Source organism: Castanea sativa, chromosome 8, assembly GCF_040712315.1.
Source record: "Castanea sativa cultivar Marrone di Chiusa Pesio chromosome 8, ASM4071231v1".
Taxonomy (NCBI): domain Eukaryota; kingdom Viridiplantae; phylum Streptophyta; class Magnoliopsida; order Fagales; family Fagaceae; genus Castanea; species Castanea sativa.
The window spans coordinates 1,817,290-1,836,105 of NC_134020.1; positions in this window are offsets into that span (position 1 = coordinate 1,817,290).

An 18,816-nucleotide genomic window follows, 5' to 3' on the forward strand; every position below is an offset into this window, starting at 1 on the left:
GTGGACGGTCCTTCGCTGCAAAATTATGAACGGTTAAGATAACTTTAATGGTTAACAAAAACTAGTAAGTAAGATAGGCTCATACTAGATGGAGGCATTATCCCCCAAGTCTTATCTACTGGCATGAACTCATGGTCGTCAGGACGACACATTCAGTTGTCCCCCTAAAGGAAGAAGTATCGACCCTTCCAGTTGCGATTGGAGTCTGGGGTCTCGGACACTAGCCTAAGCACCGGACTCCTCGGCATAAAGCTATACATGCCCTTCGATTTGGTAATTTTAGATGGACAGTAACAGTGAAAGAACTCTTCCACTGTTAACCGTCTTGCCCCATCCGAAATCACGCCATACAAGACCTCAACACTTAGAAAAACCCTCCAAGCGTTTGGTGAGATTTGGCTGACGGCCAAACCGAAGTACTGGAGGAGACGATGGTGCAAAGCACTTAATGGGAATCGCAGTCCCGCTTTGAGCATCTGCTCATACACACCAATGTCTTCAAGACCCTTGTAATAGCACTCTTGGACTTGAAAGGTAGACGGATGGGGATGTTATCAGGTATCTGATATTTCTGCCTAAGCGTATTGAAGTGTGGCTGCTTGATGCCGGAGATAAAATCGTTCATCATCCACAAAGGAAGCATGACAAATTTCCTGAAACTGTCATGGCCTATGACAGACTAGATCAGTGAATCTATACCGTCTAAGTCATTGTTTGAGTCATACTCTGACCTGTCCTCATCCTGCCCTTCATCTTCCACATTGGAAGGAGAGATGGCTGATGGTTCCCTTTCTTCGCTAGAGGTGTCCGGGTCTGCTTGACCTGACGGGAACACCTCTTTGTAGCCCGCTCCCTCATAGACATAAGACTGACCACTTGACGCCTCACCAGACATCTGACACCTACAGATGATGGGTAAAGGAAACCTAAGACTCTAGATCTATACTGATGACAGACCAACATGTGAAATAAACAGAAATTAATAAGCAGAGAAGGTACTTATGGCTGGATGGTACGAATGAAGTGACGGATGAACTGAAAGGACGATAAGAAGCAGCTTCTCAAGGCGTCAAACCACGCGAAGTGGACGGTTGCGCTCTGATGAATTGAATTTTTTTCCAAAACGTGAAAATGAAAGGGATGGATAGCATATATAGAAGGAATGGCACAGAAGACGAAGGGACGCCTCGATTCTGACGAGCCATCAATCAGGTTCCACCACGTGTCCCTTGTGCATTTATGACTCTGCTCCAACCTGTCAATCACGACACACCTATCAAGGATCAAAACTAACCATCATTCTATGAGCTCGTAGAGGATAGGTGACGAACTCATGGAATGAGGGGGCAATTGAAGGGGAATAAAAATGAATGTGACGGGTCTATTTGAACAGATATGATGGTATAAGGACGACAGATCCAAGGAAATCTAACCCATAGTGGACAAACGCAAGCAACACGTAGCAATCATCTTTTTGGATTTGGCCTCAAAGGATTCCTAAATGAAATTGACTTGCGTCTCACGTTAGGTTTGATGTGGCTTAGCTTAATCCCGACGCAAGCGTGTATAAAGAGAGTTCTTGCGTCACACGCTTAACACTAATCAAGAAACTCCAATAAGGAAAAGAACTCTAGGGGACATGCAAAGTCGAAGAGGTTCTATCCCAGAAGGAAAGGAATTCATGGCTAAGGCATGGATGTTAACCCTACACTACTATAAATACCCCAAAACCCTCATAAGTCAAGGTACGCATTATTTACTCAACTCTGGCACTCTAGGCTTGTAAAAAAAAAAAGTTCTAACTTGACCTTCGGAGGGTTTGTGGCCGGCACCACACCGGTGCCCTCTGTTAGGTCATCTCTTTTTGTTTTGTAGGTATTGTTCCAATCTGAGAGAGCGTGCAGCTCATTGGTGATTTTTCGGCATCATCAAGGTGGTAGAATCTAGATTGGCGGTGGATGCTTCACAGCCCCACCAAGGACAATAAGTCTACTTTATTGGAATTGTTGTTGCCTTGGGAACCTGTAGACAATTTAAGAGTTGGGTGATCTAGTCCGGGCGCAAGATCCTGCAGTCATGTTCTTAGCCGAAACATGGCTGGATGAAGCTAGGCTGATCGGTTTATGAGATAAAATGAGGTTTGGTGGTACTTTCAGTGTTTCCATAATCACGAGAGGAGGTAGACTAGAAATGTTTTGGAAAAACAAGGATGTTGACTTATTGGTGGAAAATATTTCACTAAATTATATTGATGCTATTATAAATAAAGGGAAAGAGGGCAGCTGGAGGTTTACGGGCTTCTATGGCTTCCTGAAAACTCAAAACCATGCTGAATCATGGAACAAACTGCGATGTTTCAGAAAAAAATTCTCTCTACCTTGGTTATATGCTGGCAATTTTAATGAGATCACAAAATCTCATGAAAAATTGGGTGGTAGACTTAGACCAAACCTACAAATGCAGGACTTCCAAGATTTTCTTGATGAGTGTGGTTTCATCGATTTCGACTTTGTGGGAAACAAATTCACTTGGTACAAGAGTTTTCCAAATGGGATTACTATATGGGAAAGATTGGACAAGGCTGTTAGTACACAAGATTGGTTGAATTTATTCCTAGCAACCAAGGTGATTATTCTTGAGTGTGGCACTTCGGATCATAAACCCATCATTATTCACTCAAAGGGAATTCCAGTCTAGAAATCAACCATGGAGGTTTGAATAGGTGTGGTTGGAAGACGGAGGTTGCCATGAAATTGTAAACTTGGCTTGGAGGAATAATTATGGGAACTCTTCGATGAGAAACGTTGTTGGAAAAATTGACAAATTTCAAACTAGTCATAAATGGTGGAGTAGGAAGACTTTTGGGAAAATCACAAGGCAACTAATGGAAAAAAAAATATTTTGAAGCAAGAAAAAATCTTGGCTTTACAGGGATGTAATCTAGACTGTGTCCAGCAACTAAAGCATGAGATAAATGGTTTACTAATAGCGGAAGAGAAACTTTGGCACCAAAGATCTCAATCTCATTGGATAAAATCAAGAGACAAGAATACAAGTTATTTCCATAATAAAGCTTCTCGTAGATTTCGTTGCAATACTATCCATGGGTTCGAAATTCGATGGGAGAGATGTGTACTGGGGATGAGAAGGTGGTAGTCCTACTACAAGAAAATGTATTTTTAGTGACGAAATAATTCACCACTAAAAGCCTAGTTTTTCGTCGCTAAGAACCTTTAGCAACGAAATCTACTAATTAGCGACGAAACTCATTTCGTCACTAAAAGTCCGATTTGTTTAAAATAAAAAAAACTTTTAGCGACGAAAACATTTTGCCACTAAATGTTTTTCTCACTAAAAACACTATTCAACGACGAAAATATTTCGTCACTAAAACCATTTTAGTTTATTAAATCATATTTAGTGACGAACAATTTTGTCACCAAAACTATTTTCGGGTACATATAGTGACGAAAAAGTTCGTCACTAAAACTATTTTTAAGAAAATTTAGGCACATATAGCGACGAAAATTTTCATCCCTAAAACCATTTCTTACAAAATTCTACTACATTTAGCGACGAAATATTTCGTCCTTAAAACAATTTTTTGCTGCTATATTTGTGACGGAAAAATTCGTCGCTAAAACTTATTTTCCGTTTGTATTTTTTTCATGGCTTTGATATTAACCTGTAACCTGTCATTACATTATTAAAAATTCACATTTGAATAACATATTTATAAAACATCGATCCATGCATTCCACAAGTAAAAAGTAAAACAAGTATCCAATTAAAACAATATATTGACATGAAAGATAAGTACAGTTGCTACTAACTTAACATCATAGTCCACACCATTATCCATATCAAGCAATTCACAAGTGCAAAATTTAACTACAATTGCAAGGTGAATGCAATTTTAGTAAAATAAGGACAACTCATGCATAATGTATTCTAACATCTAAGTATATAAGCTACTTCGATAAAGTTTTATCCCATTCATGAATGCACAAGTTTATATTAATACTTAAACACTCTCAATATTAGTTTAAACCACTTTATAACACCACGCAAGCCATCCGCTTACTCTAACACAACAACCCACCACAAAACTAATCACAAACATCACAAGTATAAGGTTTTACAAGTATTTAAATTAAATAAAATACTATTCATCACATCTAATCAACAATACTCACTAACATTTGCAAGAAATGGAAAACACTCCCAATATTAGTTTAACACACTTTATAACACCACGCAAGCCACCCACTTGCTCCAACACAACATACCACCACAAAACCAATTTCCGACATCACAAGTATAGAGTTTTACAAGTATTTAAATCAAATAAAATATTATTCATGACATCTAATCAACAATACTCATTCACATTTGTAAGAATTGAAAAAAACTCTCAATATGTATTTAAACAACCTTATAACACCATGCAAGCCACTCGCTTGCTCCTACACAAGATACCACCACAAAACCAATTTCCAAAATCACAAGTATAGAGTTTTACAAGTATTTAAATCAAATAAAATATTATTCATGACATCTAATTAACAATACTTATTCACATTTGTAAGAATTGAAAAACACTCTCAATATGTATTTAAACAACCTTATAACACCATGCAAGCCACCCGCTTGCTCCAACACAACATACCACCACAAATCCAATTTCCAACATCACAAGTATAGAGTTTTACAAGTATTTAAATCAAAGAAAATACTATTTTTCACATCTAATCAACAATACTCATTCACATTTGCAATAAATGAAAAACATTCTGAATATGTATTTAAACCACCTTGTAATACCGTGCAAGCCACCCGCTTGCTCCAACACAACATAGCACCACAAATCCAATTTCTAACATCACAAGCATAAAGTTTTATAAGTATTTAAATCAAATAAAATACTATTCATCACATCTAATCAACAATACTCATTAACATTTTCAAGAAATGAAAAACACTCCCAATATTAGTTTAACTTACCTTATAAGACCATGCAAGTCATCCGGTTGCTCTAACACAACATACCACCATAAAACCAATTTCCAACATCATAAGTATAGAGTTTTACAAGTATTGAAATCAAATAAAATACTATTTATTACATCTAATCAACAATACTCATTCACATTTGCAAGAATTGAAAAACAATCCCAATATGTATTTAAACCACCTTATAACACTATACAAGCCACCCAATTGCTCCAACACAACATACCACCACAAATCCAATTTCCAACATCACAAGTATAAATTTTTACAAGTATTGAAATCAAATAAAATACTATTCATTACATCTAATCAACAATACTCATTCACATTTGCAAGAAATGAAAAACAATTCCAATATTAGTTTAAACCACCTTATAATACCATGCAAGCCATCCGCTTGCTCCAACCCAACAACCCACCACAAAACCAATTCCAACATCACAAGTATAGAGTTTTACAAGTATTTAAATCAAATAAAATACTAATCATCACATCTAATTAACAATACTCATTCACATTTGCAAGAATTGAAAAACACTTCCAATATGTATTTAAACCACCTTATAACACCATACAAGTCACCCAATTGCTCCAACACAACATACCACCACAAATCCAATTTCCAACATCACAAGTATAGAGTTTTATAAGTTTTTAACTAGAATTTACTTACTTTGCTCAAGCTAAGTTTACAACTTTCAGAAAAAAAAAAAAAAAATCCAAAGTTATTGCAAACAATGTGTAATTAGTCTGCAAAAGAAAAGTTAAATTTATAAGTACACAAGTTAAAGAAAAGTTAAACAAGCAAATAAGACAATAATTAGAACCGCCAAAGGAGAAAGATATTTACAGGGGAATGAAAAGCTTGTAAACAACCAAATGTCAGCACAAATATCTAATTCTTTAAAATCACTACCCCACATGAAAACTAGCAAACAAAAGCCACAATCTAGAAACAACACTACTTGTACTATAATGGAAAAATCAGATTCAAAAATCAACCATTCAATTGAACAACTCTTTAGAGAAACAACACCAACAATTCACCTAATTGTGAAGATTTACCCAATTCAACACCAACATAAAGATGGTGCAACTAGCACTGTTTAACCGGAGATTTCCCCCTATTCAACAACCATTATCAACATACCAACTATTAATACAAAAGCCTTCACCAAAAATCCCACATTTATATCACTAAAACTTGCAAAAGAGTAACACACTTTATTATTATTATATCATAGAGTCCAGAATGAATCCAAATCCTATAAAACACTACCTTAAGTTTCTACTAAAAAGCAAGCAATTGTTTAACATTTTCAATTAAATCAATCAAGCAACACAACAAAAACAAATAAGTAATCTTTCCCTTATTTTGGAGCAAACACATAAGTAATCACCCATTGCTGTTTCAACTAGAACAAAAAAAAAAAAAATTAAAGTAACAACATTATATATTTCCAACATGGAAAAACAAACTCAAATTTGGATCATATATAATCAACCCAAAGGAACTAGAATCATCAAATAAAAATTAACAAAACAATTAACTTAAAATAAAAAAATACTCATTACACGAAGGGTTGCCGGTTGTTGTGGGAGGTGAAGGTTGCCGACTGGGTGGGAGGTGAAGGGTCGCCGGCTAGGTGGGAAGGATTGAAGTGTTGCCAGAAGTGTTTCTGGATGGTGTGAAGGATGAAGTGTCACGAACGGTTGGCGAGCTGAAGCGTTGCGAATGATTGACAAGCTGAACCTTTGCGAACAGTAGTGAGCTGGATCGGCGGCACGGTGAGCTCGATCAGCGGTGGCGGCAAGCTGGGGTGACGCGGCTATGAGGGATAGAGTGAGGGAAAGAGAGAATCAGGTGAGGGAGGGAAAATAAAGTGCGAAAAGTGAAAAAAAAAGGGGGGGCTGAAGTGTTTTAGTATTAAACTTTTAGTGACGACTTGTATGTTGTCACTATAGGCTACCTTTAGTGACAGAAATTTGGATTCGTTGCTTATATTCCCATCTGATTTTATGTTCCTATTTTTAGCGATGACTTATTTTTGTCACTATTTGTCACATTTAGCGACAAAATGAGTTTCGTCACTAATAGTAATCCTAGCAACACCTTTAGTGATGAAAGTTTTTGTCGCAAAAGACTTAAACTTTTGGCAACGAAATAATTTGTCGCTGTAGATAAATTTAGTTTGGCGCCTACATTTTTGTTTGGCGCCTACATTTTTGTTTGGCGCCTTTAGTTCAACACAACATATAGCGACGAAATCTAATTTTCGTCGCTAAAAGTGACTAATTTTTTTTATAAATAGTGATGAAATATAAATTTTGTCACTATATGGTACCTTTTTGTGACGAAAAAATTTTCCTCACTAAAATTCGTCACTAAAAATACATTTTGCTGTAGTGCCCTTATGGTGGAATACTATACTGATTTGTTCACTTCATCAAATCCTTGTGCGATTGACACAATTTTGCTACTTGTTTTGAGATCAGTTACAAATGAGATGAATGCCTTTCTTGGCCGAGAGTTTAACAAGGAAGAGGTTGATGTAACTTTCTCTCAAATGGCCCCTTTGAAAGCCTCGGGCCTCGATGGGATGCCCCCAACTTTTTTCCAGCATTATTGGGGGGAAATTGGTGGTGATGTAGCTATTGCAATTCTCTCCTGCTAAAATTCAAGTCAAATTCTAGTAGGTATAAATCACACATATATAACTCTTGTCCCAAAGCTGAAAAGCCCGAAACAGGTAAGTCAATTTCGACCTATAGCCTTTTGTAATATTTGTACAAACTTATTTCCAAGGTCCTGGTGAATAGATTAAAAGTGATATTACTTGATATTATATCTGAATCTCTAAATGCATTTCAGTCTAACAAAGCAATTTCAAATAATATACTTGTTGCTTTTGAAACTCTCCACCACATGAAAGAAAAGAAATCTGAAAAATTAGGCTCTATGACACTTAAGCTTGACATGAGTAAGGCCTATGATAGAGTGAAGTGGGCTTTCTTGTTGAAGTTGATAGAAAAAATGGCATTAGATAACAAGTGGATAAATTCGATTTCGGAGTGTATTAGCATAGTCTCCTATTTCATATTAGTAAATGGTGAACCAAAGGGTAATATTTTTCCTACAAGAGGTATTAGACAAGGTGACCCATTGTCACCTTACCTCTTCCTCCTTTGCTCCGAGGGTCTTACTGCCCTAATCCAACAAGCAGTGAATGAAGACAAGATCAGAGGTTACTCCCTTTATTAGTATGGGCCCAAAATCTCTCACTTATTTTTTGTTGATGATAGTCTCCTTTTTTGTCATGCTCAAATTAGTGATATCCAGACTATCCAAGGAATTTTGGATTTATATGAGAAAGCCTCAAGGTAGCAGATCAACAAGGAAAAAATAACTATATTCTTTAGTAAATCTGTCTCTTTGGAGGTTAAAAATTCCATAAAAAATTATCTTGGGGTTCTAGAGATAAAAGAATATGAAAAATATTTGGGTCTTCCAGCAATGATGGGTAGGAACAGAAGTGCAAGCCTAAACTTTATTTAGGAGAGGGTGTGGGGAAAAATTCAAGGCGGAAGGAAAAAATGTTGTCACAAGCGGGGCAGAAAGTTCTTCTTAGGTAGTAGTACAAGCAATTCCCACTTTTGCTATGAGTTGTTTTTACTTACCTATGGGCCTTTGTAAAGACATTGAGATGATGATTTGAAAATTTTGGTGAGGACAACATGGTGAACAAGGGAAAGTGCATTGGAAAAATTAGGAAACTTTGTGCAAGCCAAAAATTGAGGGAGGTATGAGTTTTAAAGATTTATGTAAGTTTAATGAAACTATGTTAGCCCAACAAGTTTGGAGACTAGTTCATAATACTAAATCACTTTTCTAAAAGGTGTTCAAAGCAAAATATTTTCCAAATGGGTTTGTGTTTGATGCAAAGGTTTCCTCGAGCTTGTTTGCTTGGAAAAGTATTTTCCATGCTAGGAAAATCATCTCACGGGGTGTATAATGGAGGTAGGTGACAATACATAAATCCAAATTTATGAGTCAAACTGGTTGCCAGGGGAGTCATAAGACCGAGTCCTATCACCCCCTCCCCTGCTTCCAGAAATGCAACTGTCCCGACTCTAATTGATCCACTCACAAATGGGTGGAATGGCCGTATTATTCACAGTGTTTGTCTGCCCTTCAAAGCTCAAAAATTAGAGCTATCCCGCTGTGCACTACCAAGCAACCTGATTGTATGTTTTGGCCCAGAGTAAAGATGGTTCCTATGTGGTAAGCACTAGTTACCAATGGCTCTGTGGTGAGGAAAAAATTGAGACAACAACATTATCGAATCCAGAGAGTATTCGAGGTTTTTGAAAAATGTTGAATAATTATATATTTTACTAGAGGTCATATAGACACATACCTTTGGTGGAATAGATCACCAAATTCCCGGATCTTGTCATTTGCTTGCTTTACGAACTCCTCACGATCTCCTTTGTGAAACACCTCCAAGTTGCAAGAGAGGCTACTAGAGTCTCTCCTAATTTCCACGCTCCAAATTCTAGTGAACAATTGATGGTGTCCTAGAGAGATGGCTTATTTTGAGAGAGCACTCAAAACTATACGTATGTTCACTCACTGTGTTTGTCATCTCTTTTCTAACTGATATAGGAGTATTTTAAATACTAGTAGAGATTCACTTACTATCAGATATATGTGATCCCTAAAAGATCTCATCTGTTAAATTTAAATTACTCCACTATTGATATTGATAACTCATATCATTATCTGTTAAGTTTAAATTAACCCACTACTGGTATTGATAACTCATATCAATATTAGTTAGTTTAAATTTAAACTTACTTATCAGATAACCCATGTGGACAATCCATGGGCCATTGTTTATGGGTTGGGTCAAAACCAACCCAATTTCTAACATCTCCTACTCATAATATCTCGTCTATGCCCCAGATTGTTTAATCACACCCAATCTATTGGGCTTTGTGGAGCCTAGTTTATGTTTGATCCGGTTGACGTCCCAACCCGAATAATGTTGCATGGTTTTGAATGGGAGATTTTTCGGAGGCTTGTGTAGTCAGTTATGAGAGAGAAAAAAAGGATTGTAACCGCACTTTGGATTTTTCCCTGATAATAGTGAAATCCCTGCAACTCCGTGGACGTAGGCAAATTGCCGAACCACGTAAATACTGTCTTATGCGTGTGATTATTTTTCTTTGGCGTGTGTTTTCTCTATTTTTTTTTGTTTCTCATAGGTTTAGGAATTCATGGAAATTCCCTACAACTGGTATTAGAGCCTAGGGTTAGGTTTGAGTGGGAGCAATGGCAGAGGAAGCAGGAAAGGCGTCTGGAATAGAAAAGTTTGATGACACAGATTTTGTGTATTGGAGGATACAGGTTGAAGATTATCTCTATGAGAGAAAATTGCATCTACCTCTTTTGGGGACAAAACCTGCGACTATGAAGGATGAGGAATGGGCTCTTCTTGACAGACAGGTACTGGGAGTTATCAGGTTAACGCTGTCTAGGTCAGTTGCACACAATGTTGTAAAGGAGAAGACTACAGTAGATTTGATGAAGGCTTTGTCCGGTATGTATGAAAAGCTGTCAGCAAACAACATGATGCATTTGATGAAGAAATTGTTCAACATTTGAATGAACTCAATACTATCACAAATCAATACTATCATAAATCAATTGTCATCTGTAGAAATTGATTTCGATGATGAGATCCGTGCACTGATCGTTTTGGCTTCTTTGCCAAACAGTTGAGAGGCAATGAGGATGGCAGTAAGCAATTCCACAGGAAAAGAAAAGCTGAAGTACAACGACATACGGGATTTAATTCTGGCTGAGGAGGTTTGCACAAGAGATGTAGGTGAAACCTCAAGATCTGGTTCTGCCCTAAACCTTGAGACAAGAGGCAGAGGTAATAATAGAAATTCAAAGCAGGGTAGATCAAAATCCAAAAATTCTAACTGGAACAGAAGTAAATCTAGATCAGGCCAACAAGTACAATGTTGGAACTGTGGGAAAACAGGTCATTTTAGGAGGCAATGCAAAAATCCTAAGAAAAAGAATGAAGATGACTTTGCTAATGCTGTAATAAAAGAGGTACAAGATGCATTACTTCTTGTAGTAAACAGTCGACTTGATGATTGGGTTCTGGACTCAAAAGCTTCATTTCATACCACTCCACACCGAGAAATCATACAGAATGATGTTGCAGGTGATTTTGGTAAGGTGTATTTGGCTGATGGTTCAGTCTTGGATGTTGTGGGTATGGGAGACGTCCGGATGTTGTTGCCCAATGGGTCTATTTGGTTACTGGAGAAGGTTTGACATATTCCTGACCTAAGGAGGAATCTGATTTCTATTGGACAACATGATGATGAAGGGCATGCAGTACTATTTGTTGGTGGTACTTGGAAGGTTACAAAGGGAGCTAGAGTATTGGCTCGTGTAAGGAAAACTGGTACTCTCTATATGACCTCAAGTCCAAGAGACACAGTAGCAGTTGCTGAAGCAAGTACTAATACAAGCCTATGGCACCGCAGACTTGGTCACATGAGTGAGAAAGGGGTGAAGATGCTGCTGTCAAAAGGAAAACTACCAGAATTGAAATCCATTGATTTTGACATATGTGAAAGCTGCATCTTAGGAAAGCAGAAAAAGGTGAGCTTTTTGAAAACTAGTAGGACACCGAAGGCTGAGAAATTGGAGTTAGTACACACTGATTTGTGGGGGCCTTCTCCGGTTGCATCCCTTGGAGGTTCAAGGTACTACATCACTTTCATTGATGACTCAAGCAGAAAGTTATGGGTTTATTTTCTGAAAAATAAATCTGATGTATTTGAAACTTTTAAGAAGTGGAAGGCTATGGTTGAGACAGAAACAGGTTTGAAAGTAAAATGTTTAAGATTAGATAATGGAGGAGAGTACATAGATGGAGGGTTCAGTGAATATTGTGCTGCATAAGGAATTAGGATGGAGAAGACTATTCTTGGGACACCACAGCAGAATGGTGTGGCTAAGTCTATGAACAGAACTCTTAATGAGCGTGCTAGGAGTATGAGGTTGCATGTTGGACTACCAAAAACTTTCTGGGCTGATGCTGTTAGCACTACAGCTTACTTGATAAACCGATAACCATCAGTTCCTATGAAGTTCACACTTCTTGAGGAGGTTTGGAGCGGTAAAGTGGTAAAGTTTTCCCACTTAAAAGTTTTTGGTTGTGTTTCTTATGTTCATGTTGATTTTGATGCTCGTAGTAAACTTGATGCAAAGTCTAAAATATGCTTTTTCATTGACTATGGTAATGAGAAATTTGGCTATAGGTTTTGGGATGAACAAAACAGGAAAATCATCAGAAGTAAAAATGTGATATTTAATGAACAGGTTATGTCTAAGGACATGTCAACTGTAGTGCCAGATGTTACAGGGATAGATCAAGATAAATCTGAGTTTGTCAATTTAGATGAATTTAATGAAAGCACTGTCCAGAAAATGGGTCAAGAAGATAAGGAGAATGTAGATTCACAGGTAGATCAAAGTACACTTGTAGCTAAAGTCCGCAGATCTTCCAGGACCATTAGACCTCCACAGCGTTATTCACCCGCTCTAAATTATCTCCTGTTGACTGATGGTGATGTGCTAGAATGCTATGATGAAGCCTTGCAAGATGAGAATTCAAGCAAGTGGGAGTTAGCCATGAAGGATGAAATGGATTCCTTGTTGGGGAATCAGACATGGGAACTAACTAAACTGCCAACAGGAAAGAAGGCTTTGCACAACAAGTGGGTATACAGAATAAAGAACGAGCATGATAGTAGCAAACGTTACAAGGCCAGATTAGTTGTTAAGGGTTCTAGCAGAAGCAGGGCATTGATTATACAGAGATATTTTCTACAGTTGTGAAGATGTCAACAATTAGACTGGTACTGGGAATAGTGGCTGCAGAAAATTTACATCTTGTGTAGTTAGATGTGAAGACAGCTTTCCTTCATGGTGACTTGGGGGAAGACATTTACATGATTCAGCCAGAAGGGTTAATTGTTTAGGGATAGGAGAATCTAGTCTGCAAACTCAAAAAGAGCTTGTATGGCCTAAAACAAGCTCCTAGACAGTGGTACAAGAAGTTTGATAGTTTTATGCATAGAATTGGATTCAAGAGATGTGAAGCTAATCATTGTTGTTATGTTAAGTTTTTTGACAATTCTTACATCATTTTACTGTTGTATGTGGATGGTATGCTCATTGCAAGGTCTAGCATCGAGGAGATTAATAATCTGAAGAAGCAATTGTCAAAACAGTTTGCAATGAAGGATTTGGGAGCTGCAAAGCAAATCCTTGGTATAAGAATCATTAGAGACAAGGCTAATGGTACATTGAAGCTTTCATAATTAGAGTATGTGAAGAAAGTTCTTAGCAGATTCAACATGAATGAAGCTAAACCAGTGAGCACACCCTTGGGTAGTCATTTTAAACTTAGCAAGGAACAGTCACCAAAGACAGAAGAAGAAAGGGACCATATGAGCAAGGTGCCCTATGCCTTAGCTATTGGCAGCTTGATGTATGCTATGGTGTGTACAAGGTCAGACATTGCACATGCAGTGGGAGTTGTGAGCAGATTCATGAGTAGGCCAAGAAACCAGCATTGGGAGGCAGTCAAGTGGATTCTAAGATATCTGAGGAGTTCATCAGATACATGTCTTTGCTTCACAGGTGCAAATTTGAAACTGCAGGGTTACGTAGATGTTGATTTTGCTGGTGATATTGATAGTAGAAAGAGCATTCCTGGGTTTGTATTTACTCTGGGTGGTACAGCTATATCTTGGGCCTCAAATTTGCAAAAGATTGTTACTCTATCTACTAGAGAAGCTGAGTATGTTGCAGCAACTGAAGCTAGAAAGGAGATGATTTGGCTACATGGCTTCTTAGATGAATTGGGTAAGAGGCAAGAGATGGGCATTCTACATAGTGACAGTCAGAGTGCAATTTTTCTTGCTAAGAATTCAGCTTTGCATTCAAAGTCGAAGCATATATAGACAAAATACCATTTTATCCGGTACTTTGTTGAAGATAAGCTGGTAATACTTGAGAAGATTTGTGGATCTAAGAACCCGACAGACATGCTGACTAAGGGTGTTACTATTGAGAAGCTGAAGCTGTGTGCAGCTTCAGTTGGCCTTCTAGCTTGAGGACAGGAGGATGAGTTGCAGGGATGAGGGATTGTGTTTGGAAGATAGCGGCTGATGTTGGTGATAGAACTAGTCTCCAAGTGGGAGATTTGTTGGGCTTTGTGAAGCCTAGTTTATGTTTGATCCGGTTGACGACCTAACTCGACCCAAATAATGTTGCGTGGTTTTTAATGGGAGATTTTTCTAAGGCTTAGTCCATGGAGCCAAACTTTGTATTTTTCTCTGATAATAGTGAAATCCCTACAACTTCGTGGACGAAGGCAAATTACCAAACCACGTACATACTGTCTTGTGCGTGTGATTATTTTTCTTTGGTGTGTGTTTTCTCTATTTTTTTGTTTCTCACAGGTTTAGGAATTCGTGAAAATTACCTACAAAGATCCGGGAATTTGGTGATCTATTCCACCAAACGTATGTGTCTATATGACCTCTAGTAAAATATATAATTATTCAACATTGGTATCAGAGCTATTTTATGTTTGTTTTCACTCTTGAATAATGTCATGATCTCTAATATATGTAATCTTATATGCATGCTTAAAAAAATTAAAAGTTTAAGTAATTTTTAATTTTCAAATTTGTAATTTTTAGAAGCATGTTCTGGCATGTAAAGAGAAAAATAAAAAGCTGTAATTTTTTTTTTTTTGATTGTTTACATGCTTAATTTAGACTTTAAATGATAAAGTTGTGATTAAAATGGAACACCATAAGATTTGTAAGCCACATACTGTTGCTTTGGCTACATAGAGGACCAAGTGAATAACTGTGTATTCACTATTCAAGGGCCAGCCAAAAGTTGCTTTGGCCATGAGTCCTAGGAGCCGGTATATCCTGTACCCGGCATATATGCCGGGTATAGGATATAATTTTCGGAGTCCTAGAGAGCCCCATGTAAGCACTAATTGGTTAAGTGGTCATCTAAAAATAATTATAAAATAATAGAGCCCACGTTGATGTATTACACTTGAACACATCTTCTTTTTCCTTGTTTACAGTTACACACAAATAAAAGGGCCCACGTTAGTGTATTAGTTACACTTTTGATAAGGAAATTGTGCTGCGTGGCCTGTGTGGATTTGTTTTGATAAGGAAATTGTGCTGCACTTGTGTGTGCAAGTGATAAGCCACACGCAAGTGGCCTGTGTGGATTTGTAATATTATTTACAAATGCTGTGTGAATTTGTAACATAGTTTACAAAGGAATTGGGTTATAACAATATAGAAAATTATATCAAAGTCAAATGTTATAACATGTATAGTGGGTTTTCTTATTATTTATTTTAATTTATAGTAAAACACTATATATTCTTAATTTTGTTTAGACCACATTTTTTTTTCTAATATGACATATATGTAAATTGTAGTGGCATTTTTATTGTGATGTTAAAATAGAATTGTGGTAGTATGAGAAAATTGTGAGATTAGTTTTCTAATTTTCTCTATAATTATGCATGGTTTTAATTTTTGAATTAATTTATGATATCTTTTTAACATATTGTGATATGATTGAATTGATATTATATGAATGCATTGATGAATATGTGTCCAAACGGTTTGTGAGACTTTTTGGCTCATCTCTATAGTTAGATATTATATTGGTAATTTATGCAACAAGTATATTTTTATTTATTGTTATTGTGGATGGATAAGACAATTTTTGAAATTATTTGGTAACATGGCATCCCCAAATTTTTAATTACAAATAGAATCTTTGTAGTAGGGTACTTAAATATGTAAATTTTTGGCAATTTTTCGGGCCATTTTTTTTGGCAATGTAATTTAAGGCTATGTAATTTAATTTTGGAAGCCATGTAAGGGGATGTGTTTCATGGTTACCAATAATTTTCAAATTTTGTCTTAGCATGTTATATGAAATTACCAATTGGGTTTATAGTGGAGCCCATGCACAACGTATTGTGCACAAAGATGTATGGACACATGTTATATGTATAATTTATGTGGATGGTGTGATGTTTTATTCTTCACAAAATTTTATTTAAAAATCAATTAGATGTGTTATTCCAATTTACATAGTGAGAGATGATTATGAGCTTAGCGAAATTTTCAATCTCACTATGTAGAAAGGAATATCATGGTCTAGTTGGATTTTTGGAAATAAAATTTAAAAATGTATGTGCTAATGTCAACTTGTGTAATGAATATAGTGAACATGGCCACTAAGAATGTAGTTGCTGATCTAACTAAGGGAGAAAAACTAGATGGAACCAACTATGATATGTGGCATAGAAAAATTCAATATCTGCTTAATGAACGAGAGGTCCTTGAAACCCTAACCAATCTAATGATGTGACCTGAAAATGGGAATACTACCCAACATCGCCGTGACTTAGAGGCCTATGAGTCTTGGGTTAAGAAAGATCGTTGTGCACACTTCACTATGTTGAGTAGCATGCACAATGATCTTATTGGGGAGTTTGAGAACTACCCAAATGCCCAAGAGATGTGGAACTAGCTTAAGATTGCCTATGGAGGGACTTCTGCAACTAGGTTGCGAGCTCTTACTTTGAACTTTGAGCAATATGTTATGGATTCCAAACATAGCATAGCTGAACATCTAAGGACAATGTCAGCATTGATCCATGACCTAAAGGCTGCTGGCAATAATCTCTCTGATGAACAACAGGTCACAGCAGTGATACGTTCACTGCCTGAACCTACTTAAGGGCAAATGAAGCTTGATTTGACACATAGTGAGAATATCAAGACTTTTGTTGATATTTCTTGTCATCTTGAGCTTGAGGCAGAGCGCATACGGGCACATCAAAACACCCTCCTTGTCGCCCAATCTGGGTAGCGGAAGGCATTCAGGCCTAAGCGCAAAGGACAAGGGAGGAATGCCAAAGGAGCTAGTAACCTTGGGCCTAAAAAAGGCAAGATAGCAAAGTGCTAAAAGGGCAAACGTGCTAAGAAGGACAAGGCAAAGATCAAGTGCTACAACTGTGGTAAGAAGGGTCACTTCGCTCATGAGTGCACTGAGTCGAAGAAGGTAGCCTCTCTTAACAACTCTGCTATTACTTATGTTTGTACACATGTTTTTGTTGCTCATACTATTCCTGGGTGGATTGTAGATTCAGGAGCAACCAAACATATAGCTAGAGATAAAGTTGGGTGTGTAGATTACAAAAAGATACCAACAGGCACACAGTACGTTATTTTGGGTAACGGGGCTCAAGAAGAAGTAATAGGAGTTGGAACCTACTAGCTTAAATTGCGTCTGGGACGTACGTTACTTCTTCATGATGTACTTTATGCACCTGGTGTCCAATGTAATCTATTTTCAGTACTTACTATGCTTAGACTTGGATTTAGTTTCCATTTCGATGGTCCTCAGTTGGATTTTTATTTAAATAAAACCTTGTATGGACATGGTTATTTATCTAATAATTTCTTTATGTTTGATTTAGATCATTCCTCTTTTTCTTTTATTGCTCATAATGATGATGTTTCTGATTCTGTAACGTGGCATGCTAGACTTGGACACATAAGAAAAGATAGATTGGCTATACTAGCTAGAGAATGCCTATTGGGGTCTATCATTAATGTAAGCCTACCTATGTGTGAACCTTGTCTAGCTGGAAAGCCCTGTAGGAAGCCTTTTGGTAAGGCTCCAAGGGCAACTCATCCTTTGGAATTAGTCCATTTGGACATATGTGGACCTATGAATGTTAAGGCACGCCATGGCGCCTCTTATTTTCTCACATTTATAGATGACTATTCACGTTTTAGTTATGTCTATCTGATCTCCCATCGCTTTGAAGCATTATATTGCTTTTAGCACTTTGTGGCAAAGGTTGAGAATTAGAAAGAAAGGAACCTAAAGGTTTTTCGAATTGATAGGGGTCGTGAATATTTGTCTAAACAGTTTCAGGAACTATGTGAGGAAAAAGGGATACGCAGGCAATTAACGATTCCTGACACTCTACAACAAAATGGTGTTGCAAAGAGAAGGAATTGTACTCTATTAGAGATGGTTAGATCGATGATGGCCCAAGCTAACCTTCCAATTTCGTTTTGGGGGGATGCATTGTTGACTGCTACCTACATCCTTAACCGTGTGCCTTCTAAGTCTATTCCTACAACACCATATGAGTTATGGACTGGTGCAAAACCCAATTTGGAAAACTTGCGGCCTTGGGGTTGTGCAGGTTTTATTCACAATACTTCCCATAAGTATGGGAAATTGGGCCTTAGAGCAAGTAAGAAAATCTTTATAAGATATTCAGAAAGCTCAAAGGGGTATGTAATGTATGGTGAACATTCTGATAGTGGAATGATTGAGATAGAGTCTCGTGATGTCAACTTCATCGAAAATGATTTTCCAAGCATCAATGAAGCAAAACAAGATCTTCAGCTTTATGAGCTGCAAGAAATTGAAGGTGTCATACCATCTTTGGGCGAGGGTGGAGAATCACAACTTCATCCGAAAATCACCAAAGATAGTGGGAGTGATTTGGCTCTTAGTGGAAGCAAATCGCTAGATAGTGACACACAAGGATTCAAGGTACGTAGAAGTGAACGTGGAACTATTCCCTGTCGTCACTTTGAGATTGAGGGGGAATTTTTTATATG